The sequence below is a fragment of the Saccopteryx bilineata genome, chromosome 8, assembly GCF_036850765.1.
Source record: "Saccopteryx bilineata isolate mSacBil1 chromosome 8, mSacBil1_pri_phased_curated, whole genome shotgun sequence".
Classification (NCBI taxonomy): Eukaryota; Metazoa; Chordata; class Mammalia; order Chiroptera; family Emballonuridae; genus Saccopteryx; species Saccopteryx bilineata.
Window position 1 is genome coordinate 53460368 of NC_089497.1, and position 11091 is coordinate 53471458.

At 41.4% G+C, this 11091-nt stretch overlaps 1 protein-coding gene across 1 annotated transcript in view; it reads right to left on the minus strand.

The window, feature by feature from the left end:
• ROPN1 (rhophilin associated tail protein 1) overlaps nucleotides 1-10476 on the minus strand; it is a 44162-nt gene extending 33686 nt beyond the window's left edge. The window contains exon 1 of the mRNA XM_066241494.1: nucleotides 10396-10476. The gene's annotated coding sequence lies outside the window, so the exon portion shown is untranslated. The remainder of the gene's footprint in view (nucleotides 1-10395) is intronic.
• Between the last annotated feature and the right edge of the window lie 615 nt (nucleotides 10477-11091).

An 11091-nucleotide genomic window follows, 5' to 3' on the forward strand; every position in this document is an offset into this window, starting at 1 on the left:
GTACAAGGAAGGGTTCTTTAACATTTCTGATATGTGTAAAACACCAAAGCATAAACAAATTTAAGGTGCCATGTGGTTATAAGATTGATATAAACTGAGTGAGTTTGAAAGAAACAGAAAAGTAGGGTTATATCAAGTTAGGCTTCATTGCATTGGCAATCATATTTGGGCGCAGGTTATTCTTTAGGCTTCATTCTATTTTTATTTTATATAAAAATAACATAATAGTAATCTTTACAATATTTTCCAGTGCAGCACACTCCAACCTTGCATCACCTCTATCCTCTAACTCCTCCACTACTGCTCTGCAGTAACTTTCGCCATTCCCCAATGACACAATTCTATTTCTTAATCTCCAGTGAACAACTTCCCTGTCAAAACTGCATCCCACCCAACTCTTGTCCTCACTCTCAGTAGATGAAGTCATTTCCTACCTGAGATCAAGGATGTCAGAATGAATTCTCACTGCTATCCTTTGCCTACCTCAATCTATCTCTTTGATCTTTTATTCTTTCCTTTACCTCTTGAGCATTTGGTTCTTGCCTTGTCTGAGACCTGAGCAACTAGACTTTGACTGTTACTCCTCTCCATTCCCCAGATAATTTCATCGTTTCCATCACCCTTGCACCTTCTCTTCCATCAAGTAGGCACAGTCTGGCCATCTCTTAAAGAAAATGGCTTTTTTGTTTGTTTGTTTGTTTGTTTTTACCCCTACTGTCTTTCTTTTTATCTAATTTTGTTTTTCTTGGTCAAACTTCCCAAGTGCCCTAAGGACAGACTCCTTTCCTCTCCACATTCCTCCTCCTTAAATCCCTTATAAGGCTTACCATCCTGATTACTGTCCTGAAACTGCTTTCACAAATATAGATATCACCAAAGTCTCGCTAGCTGCTAAATCTAGTGATTTTCTCATAACACTTCTTGGCTTCTGTATTGCAATTAAGAAGTTGATCACTCTCTCATGCAACACCATGTCTCATTAATAATGGTTATAGTCTTGCTTGTCCTAAGTCTGTGCTGTTCCGTTTTCATTTCTGTTTTATTCATTTTTGTCTCCACCGTCACTTGTAGAAATATTTTCTAAGGCTCAGTTCCTGGCTGCTTGTTTTATAATCTATATATTTCTTTCTCTCCAATAACTTTTATAAGTTTTGGTAAATATTCTATGTATACTTAAAAAGAATGTTTCTTCTGCAGCTGTTGAGTGTCTATATATGTCAAGGGATATAATTATATAGTTAAATCTATATCTATTACTTTTTTGTCTGCTTACTCTATCAGTTACTGAGATAGGTGTATTAAAATCTCCATCTGTGAGGTGGTTTTGTTTATTTCATCTTAAGTTTTGTCAGTTTTTGCTTTTTTGATACATTTTCAAGCTCTGTTATTAGGTACATAGATATTTAGTATATTTAAATCTTCCTATTGAATTGACCCTTTCATTATTATGAAATGCCTCTCTTTATGTCTAGTTTTACTTATCTTAACTCAACATATTTTGCTAGTTGTTTTAATTTTTGCAAGGTATACATTTTTCCATACTTTCTCTGTCAATATTTTTGTATCCTTTTGTTCAGGTGTGTCTTTTATAAACAACTTTAAGATGGATTGTTCAGTCCATTTACATTTAATATAAATACTGTTATTTTGTTGGTGATGTTGTTGCTTCTTCGTCATTTTGTTTTCTGTCATCTGTTTCTTAAAAGTACAGGTCTTTCACTTCTTTGATTAAATTTATTTATTCCTTATATTTCATGCTTTTCGATGCAATTGTACGTAGGATTATTTTCTTAATTTCTGTTTCCTTATTTTTTTCTTGTCTTTTTAAAGCAGTCAAATAATTTTTTTCTATTTTTTTTCTTTCTTCTTTAATTTTTAAGCTGGAAACGGGGAGAGACAGTCAGACAGACTCCCGCATGCGCCCGACCGGGATCCACCTGGCATGCCCACCAGGGGAGACACTCTGCCCACCAGGGGGCGATGCTCTGCCCCTCCGGGGTGTCGCTCTGCCGAGACCAGAGCCACTCTAGCGCCTGGGGCAGAGGCCAAGGAGCCATCCCCAGCGCCCGGGCCATCTTTGCTCCAATGGAGCCTCGGCTGCGGGAGGGGAAGAGAGAGACAGAGAGGAAGGAGGGGGTGGGGGTGGAGAAGCAAATGGGCACTTCTCCTATGTGCCCTGGCCAGGAATCGAACCCGGGTCCCCCGCATGCCAGGTCGATGCTCTACCGCTGAGCCAACTGGCCAGGGCCTTTTTCTATTTTTTTTAAGTGAGAGGAGGGGAGATAGAGAAACACTCCTGCATGCATCCCAACTGGAATCCACCTGGCAACCCCGTCTAGGGCCAATGCTCAGACCAACAGAGCTATCTTCAGTGCCTGGGCCAATGCTTGAACCAATTGAGCCACTGGCAGCAAGAGGGGAAAAGAGAGAGAAGGGAGAAGGGGAGAGGAAGAGAAGCAGATGGTTGCTTCTCATGTGTGCCCTGACTCTATCCACTGAGCCAACCTGCCAGGGCTATTTTTTACTATTTTAATTTTTCTCCTCTATTAGCTTTTCAGTTATATATTCTTTTATTATTTCTTTACCCTAATGATTATAATTTACATCCTTAATTTATTAAGTCTACCCTAATATTTTTATATCATGAATAATAAGATTGACCTTATAACAATTTAACTCAGTATTCCTCTCCCATCCTTTATATGATTATCATTTATTTCTATATACATTATTGACTTATGAAATTATTTTTAAATAGTCAATATTAAAATTTTTTACCCATTCATTTAAGCTCATGTGTTCTCCTTTCCTAAATCAGGGTCAGTCCCCTCCTTTTCTCTGGGATCATTTTCTTTCAGCCTAAAAAACTCTAATGTTTTCAATAGTGCAGGTTTGTGGAGAAATAAGTCTATAATTTTTGGTTTGTGTAAAATGTATTAATTTTGTCTCCCTTTTCAAAAGACATATCAACTGCGTATAGAATTTCTAGGTTAGCAACGTTTTTTTTTAAAGATTTTATTTATTCATTTTGGAGAGTACAGAGAAAGAGAGGAGAGAGAAAGAGAGAGAGAGAGGAAGAGAGAGAGAAGGGGGAGGAGCAGGAAGCATCAACTCTCATATGTGCCTTGACCAGGCAAGTCCAGGGTTTCGTACAGGTGACCTCAGTGTTCCAGGTCGATGCTTTATCCACTGCGCCACCACAGGTCAGGCCAGCAACTTTTTCTTTTCAGAACTTTCAATATGTAATCCCATTGCCTTTTGGTCTCCAGAGTTTGTTAAGAATAAGCCAAATGTCTTTTTGTTGCTCTTCTGGAGATAATGTACCCTTTCTCCTCTGTTTTATGATTTTCTTTTTATCTTTGATATTCATTAGTTTGATTAATTATGATATGCCCAGAAGTTCCTGGTTAGGGTCTGCTGAACATCTTGGATTTGTGGTTGATGTATTTCATCAGTTTTAAAAAGTTCTTGAGCATTACCTCTACAAATACTGGCCCTGCCCTTATATTCTGGGACTCTATTTTCTTTCTCTTTACCTCCTGGGACTCTAATTATATCTATTGTAGGCCATACACTCTGTTTTGCTTTTCCATCTGTCTGTGATTCAGTTTGTATATTTTCTGTAGATCTAACTTTGAGTTCGCTAACCATATTTTCTGCTGTCCAGGCTCCAAATTCATCAATCAATTCTTAATGTCAGATATTGTATTTTGTATTCTAAAATATCAGGCATTTTTATAAGATGCAATTTCTGTTTTGAAATTCTCCATTTTCATCCATCTATGCATCTGTTCTCGATTTACCTGAACATACTATTTATAATTATTTTAGAGTTAATGTCTGATAACTCCAGTAGTTGAATCTACCTGTGGATCTCTTTTCTGACATCTATTTTCCCTCTTGATTCTAGACACATTTTCCTGCTTCTATGCATGCCTACTACTTATTAACTGTATGTCAGACATTGTGTAAAAACTAAAGTATGTTTGGATGCCTTAAATTTCTAATCTGTCATGCCAGTGTTGTTTGACTACCTCCCAGTAAAGTCTCTCTGCAAGGGTCAAGCACAATCCTGAGTCCACAACCAAAGTTGGTAAATGTCCCCAGGGAAGAAAATGGCTTGGGATCATCAGCTTACCCTGGAAAGGTTCTCCATCCTTCTGAAATTTAATCTAGTTCTCATTGCTTCTAAAGCTCTCTGATGTCTTTACAATGTTTTTAAAAATTACTTCTCTAGATTTTTTTCAGTTGTTGCAATGGGAGCCTTGAGCAGTTGCAACCTGCTCCTTTCTAGCTGGAGGAAAGGGGTTTTTATTTATTTATTTTTGTTTGTTTGCTTATTAAGGCTTTAACTAGAGCTCTATGCTGATTACTCCCAAATCTCCAGTAGTAAAACTCTCAACTATGGATAGTCATCTCCACCAGCTCCCTGTTGTATAGTTAGTTCCCCTTTCCCATAAGAGCATCCAAAACCAGACTTCTTTTACTATTTCTTTTTTTTTTTTAATTTTATTTTTTTAATGGGGTGACATCAATAAATCAGGATACATATATTCAAAGATAACAAGTCCAGGTTATCTTGTCGTTCAATTATGTTGCATACCCACCACCCAAAGTCAGATTGTCCTCTGTCACCTTCTATCTTGTTTTCTTTGTGCCCCTCCCCACCCCCTATCCCTCTCCCATTCCCCCCTCCCCCCCGTAACCACCACACTCTTATCAATGTCTCTTAGTTTCACTATTATGTCCCAATCTTTTACTATTTCAATTGCATTAGTCTGATATGTCATGGTCATTTTTTATTTATCCTTCTCTTTCATTCTCCTCTTTAGTCCTGATAAACTTTTTTTTTTAATTTATTTACTTTTTTAGATTTATTTACTTTTATTAGAGAGAGAGGGGAGAGAGAGAGAGAGGAAGGGAGAGATAGAGAGAGAAAGGGGGAGGAGCAGGAAGCATCAACTCCCATATGTGCCTTGACCAGGCAAGCCCAGGGTTTTGAACCAGCGACCTCAGCATTCCAGGTCGACGCTTTATCCACTGCGCCACCACAGGTCAGGCATGATAAACTTTTTAAAAAGTCTTTCAGGAAAATAAAATGGAACATCTTTTCTTTTTAAAGAAAAGAAAGGACTTAATTTCACTTATAATATAGTTCAGTATCTTCCATTTATAAATGAAAGAATTGATGTACAAATAAGTTGTGTCTGGTACAAAGTAACAGTTTATGTTGGAGTTGAATCAAGAACTCAGTTCTACACATCTTCATTTCTTATCAAAATGATGCCCTGTCTGAATTTCAAGCTTTACACAGTTTGTCTTATTCATATTATCTTGCCTATCCAACTTTATTTCACAGAAGTCTGGATTTTTTTGTATACTGAGACAATCCATGATAAAGCCAATCCAGCATTTGAATGCTAACAACAAAATTGCTAAGAGCAGTTCTACCTGACCTTGTCTCCCCCACCCCATCCCCCTTTTTTTGAGTAGAGCTTTTGGTTCTGTTATTAGCAAATATCCCAAAATTGCTTGTATATCATGCTAGTATCACCTCTTGGAAGTTATGAGTTCCACATTCATTATTTAACAAGTAAACCTCTTTTGATTTATCTTAACTTAGCCATGCTTGTATTTCAGTGCTTTTCCCCATGTTCACATCATGGGTCCACAAGTCCAAGATTACCATTTACAGACTGCCATGTTAACTGTGTTCCCTAAAGCTGTGTAGCATGTCCCCTGATTTGGGAATCTGGTATACAAATCTGGAGTCACCTTAATTTTGTCTTTCATAACTATATGAAAGTCTTCATTTTTCTTTTTTTTAATCTAGAAAGAAAGTTCATTTTTCAGAGTGAAGTGTCAGAATAGTCCCCGATTTCCATCTATTTAGTTGTACTCCTTACTTCTAATTTCATTATAGCATTTCTATGATTTTGTTTTATATATATATAGAGAGAGACAGGAAGGGAGATAGATGAGAAGCATAAACTCTTAGTTGTGCCACTTTAGTTGTTCATTGATTGCTTCTCATATGGGCCTTGATGATGGAGGGGATGGAGGGAGGCTCAAGCCGAGCCAGTGACCCCTTGCTCAAGTCAGCAACCTGGGTTCAAGCCAGCGACCTTGGGATCATGTTGATGACACCACACTCAAGCCCACAACCCCATGCTCAAGCTGGTGAGCCTACACTCAAGTTGGATGAGCCAGCACTCAAGCCAGTGACCTCAAGGACTTGAACTTGGGACCTTGACATCCTGGGTTGATGTTCTGTCCACTGCACCACCAGCGGTCAAGCATCTATAATTTTATACTCAAAGTTTAAAAAGGCTCTGAGGGGTGAATGCACCATAGTTTTCAATATAAGATCAGGGCTATATTTCTGTCTTATTTCTGTTACCATTCCTGATGATATTCAACAATGACTTGTTTTTTTCCAATACAAAGCACAGTCTGCTGTCACTTCATAAATCCTGTAGGGTAGATTAAGTTCTAGTTAAGAGGCACTCTTGACTCTGAGGCCCAGGACCAGACTCATTATGTCATTCTGGGAAAATAATTAATCTAACAAAACCTATGTGTCAGGAATAGTACTGAATACTGGGATATAGAAATACATGAGTCACATACTCTGCCCTCAAAGAGCTCATAGGCTGCCCTCACAGAGCTCATAGTATGGGAGAGACTGATAGGAAAATCAGTGATTAAAAAAGGGTATGATAGCCTGACCTGTGGTGGCGCAGTGGATAAAGCGTCGACCTGGAATGCTGAGGTCGCCACTTCAAAACCCTGGGATTACCTGGTCAAGGCACATATGGGAGTTGATGCTTCCTGCTCCTCCCCTCTTCTCTCTCTCTCTTTCTCTCTCTCCTCCTTCTCTCCTCTCTAAAATGAATAAATAAAGTCTTAAAAAAAAAAAAGAAGCCTCAACTCTAAAAAAGGGTATGATAAAGGTCAACATGTCTGGACTAGATACAGGTGGCCAGGAACTCTCCTAGATGAGGAATCTAACTCATCTGGAGATAAGAGAAGGAGGGTGGAAAATACTTCCCAAAGGGTTATGATATTCAAACAGAGACTTGAGGAAGTCTTGTTTATTCATTGTTGTATTCTCAGCCTCAAGAACAGTGCCAGATACAGAGCAAGTACTTAATAAGTATCTGTTTACTGATGAGAGCAAGGAGGGAATTCTTTGTGGCTAGGACTACTAGATAAAGGTGTGGAATAACAGAGAACATGGTAAATTCAGGGACTATGAGTAATAATAGAGGGTTAGAGTGGACAAAGGGAGAATGGCTGGGCCTAAGGCTGAAAATGAACCCAAAACCAAAATATAAAAGGCCTGATATGCCATGGTAAGGTTTTTGAACTGCATAACTGCATATTAATTACAATAGGGAGCCACTAGAGTCAGATTTTAGTGTTAGCTTGATGCTCTAGTTATCAATTTAGTACCAGATTCACCCCACATTGCCTCCTCAAAAAAGCAGAAGTAGGCCCTTAAAATATTTCTCATTTTGTCAGTGGGCATAATGTTCACCTTCCTCAGTAGAGGGCGCTGGAGGGGTTTCTCTGTGGGTTCTCAGATGTACTCTTTTTGCTAGGTCAGGAGCGTGAAGTTTCTCTAGTACTGGGGTCCTGCGGTACAGCTTCTCCAGCATGTGCAGTATTTGATCTCTGAAGTGCCTGACTGCTGCAGTGCACAGTCTCCAGCAGTTTCTGTTATCCCCTGGTACCTCTCTTGGGAAGTTTTTTTTTTTTCTGAAGCTGGAAACGGGGAGAGACAGTCAGACAGACTCCCGCATGCGCCCGACCGGGATCCACCCGGCACGCCCACCAGGGGCGATGCTCTGCCCACCAGGGGGCGATGCTCTGCCCCTCTGGGGCGTTGCTCTTTTGCAACCAGAGCCACTCCAGCGCCTGGGGCAGAGGCCAAGAAGCCATCCCCAGCGCCCGGGCCATCCTTGCTCCAATGGAGCCTCGCTGTGGGAGGGGAAAAGAGAGACAGAGAGGAAGGAGTGTGTGCCCTGGCCGGGAATCGAACCTGGGACCTCTGCACGCCAGGCCGACGCTCTACCACTGAGCCAACCGGCCAGGGCCTCTTGGGAAGTTTTGAAACAGAGTACCACCAGTGAGTCAGTCACCTTCTCATAAATGGCTTCTTGGCATCACAGACAATAGATTTTTGCCTCCCTGGAATCTCAGCAATGTTTCTGCCCTCCAATGAGATATGGTCATACCCTCTGCACAAGCTTTTGGGAGGTGGTCTCTTTTTTTGGATGATCTATCTCAAGGGTCGTGGTTATTCTTTATAACTGTCTGTGTATGCTTTAGATCTCTACATGTCTTACTAACCAATCTTCCATTACTCCAATCCCATTAAAGTTAAACATTCTTTATGTTGAACTTTCTTTGTTAAACTTGTTATACGATTTATTTCTCTTTGCTGGACTCTGAAATATGCATTGACTGACAGCTGTGTAGATGGTCTAAAGGGAGTGGACTGAATCTGGTTAGGTGAATATGGCAGCACTTTTGGCAACAACTCTCAAACATCATTGCCATGAAAAGCAATTGTAGTGAGGAGGGATGTGAGAGACAGGAGCTATGAGACTAGGTAACCACTGAGGGAAGAGGATGAAGAGAAAGAAGAGTTTAGGGTGATCCCCCCACTTTTCAAGCTTGGATGACTGGGTAGATGGTGGCACCGCAGTAGAAAGGGAGAGCACTGAAGAAGGGTAGGTCAATTCTCCTCCCATGTTCCCATATACTCTCAGGAGTTCTATGTACTTTTGAGCCACAGAGACTTAGAATCATAGGCTCCTTAGTTTGGAGATACCCCAAAGCCCAACTTTTATGCCCTTTGAGTAATATGGACCATTCGTTCACATCAGATAAAAGAAATGGAGAAAGGTCTATTTTATATTAACATTCCATCATTCTAATTTTTTTTTTTTTTTTTTACAGAGACAGAGAGTCAGAGAGAGGGATAGATAGGGACAGACAGAAACGAAGAGAGATGAGAAGCATAAATCATTAGTTTTTCATTGTGACATCTTAGTTGTTCATTGATTGCTTTCTCATATGTGCCTTGACTGTGGGCCTTCAGTAGACCAAGTAACCCCTTGCTCAAGCCAGCGACCTTGGGTCCAAGCTGGAGAGCTTTGTTCAAACCAGATGAGCCCGAGCTCAAGCTGGCGACCTTGGGGTCTCGAACCTGGGTCCTCCGCATCTCAGTCCGACGCTCTATCCACTGCGCCACTGCCCGATCAGGCTCATTCTGATCTTTTCCATTCTTAAAGTTCTCAGTATGGCAGGCCCTTCTCAATTATCCATTTTAGCTCCTCTAGCTGCCAGCTCTTAACATTCAACAAATTTCCTCTTTTGAAGACTCACATCCCTTCCAATGTGAAGTTGTGGCCAACACAAACATGCTGAGTGCTGAAGAATATAGGTCTTATCGTACATGGAATATAGATATGTTTCTGGAATCTCTCATTTGGTTTTATTAGTATGGACTAAACAGTGCTTTATTATATAAACAAGAGGCTCCAGACACCAGAATCCTAAAAAGAGTTTCTATGAACAGCTCTTGAAACCCAAGACCAGGCAACCGCATATACTCTGGTTTCGAAAAGGTGGTTTTGGATACATGGCTACCCTTGCTTGGAATGCAATCTTCACATTTTCACAGGTTTTTCAGATCTCAGCTCAGCTTTCCCTGAGCTCTCTGTCAGTTCATCGTATCTTCTCAGCACACCATTTACCCGACTCCTCTTGCCAACACTTAGTTCTAATTTTATTTTTTTCCCCACTTAATTCTAATTTTACACTATTTGCAGGGTTCTTTGATAAATACCTGCCTCCTTCAGTGGACTGTAAACTTGAGGGCAGGAATGATCACTTTCTGTTCACTACAGAATCCTCACTTAGCCTGATGCCTGGAATACACTCAGTGTTCAATAAAAATACTAGGAAAATAAACCAATAATAGCCATTTGTTTATAAGTGCTAGTCATGCTCATTGGTCCTCATGACAACCCTCCCCTAGGTGTTCTTATATCCATGTTACAGAAGGAAAAGTAGAGTTTTGGCTAGTCAGTGGGGTCAGGGGCTCTGATCCCAGATTCTGTTGCATTTCCAAATCACTGTCTTTTGTGTAAGAAACCATGAAATAGTAGTTCTTGGTACAAAAACTATAGCTATAATATGAGCAGAGAGCAATGATCACTTATGGTCATACTCTCTTAAAGATCATGGTCCCCTCCTCTTGCTCTGTGAACAAGGATTCAGAATCCAGGTGGGCCTCTGGGCAGGACTCTTCCCTCAAACCGATGCAGCCATCGGGGAGCTCGCTGTGGTTCCCTCCCTCCACTTCCCCTTCGGGGTGGCTACCTGAGGCTCGCTCCCAAACAAGCTGTCTGGCACCAGGTGACACCTTGCGCCTGGCCTCAGGCGGGATTATGTGGGGAGAGATTCAGTGTCTGGCACCCTTGGCAGAGGGAAAGCTGCAGAACTTGGGCGGAGAAGGAAGGTACTGGCCTTGGCTTGGAGCGACAGGAGAGGTGGAGCGAGACCCGGCTTTGTTAGCCTTCGCCTGGCAACCGGACGCCGGCTGCGCGGCGTGGCAACCGAGACGGAGGGGCGGAGTCGTGACGTCACAGAGCCGCCTCCGCCCCGCCCACCGGTCTCAATCCGCCCCTCCCCCCTGGGCTGCAATCTCCTGCAGATCCTGGGTTTCCGAAACCCCGCCAGGGCAAAGTGGAGCGACTGAGAACAGCCTCGGGGGTTTGCTTGTGGTGGGAGGACCAGAGTTTAAGGATGGGGCTGGGGACTTTAGGAAACGTGGTGGTGGGTGGGGGGGTTGTGTGGCAATTTACAGTGGGCTTTTGTACATTAGAGGGCAGAAGTGGAGGAGCTTAAAATGATCTTTTGCCTTGTGGAAGGCGTGCCGGTGAAGAAACTCTTGGGCATAATAGCAGCAAGCATTTCTTGCAGTACGTTCTTTTTTTTTTTTACCTGACAGAATGATCCTAAGTGTATGATGCATAATAACTCACTTAATTCTTACGACCACCCCCTGAGTCTAGT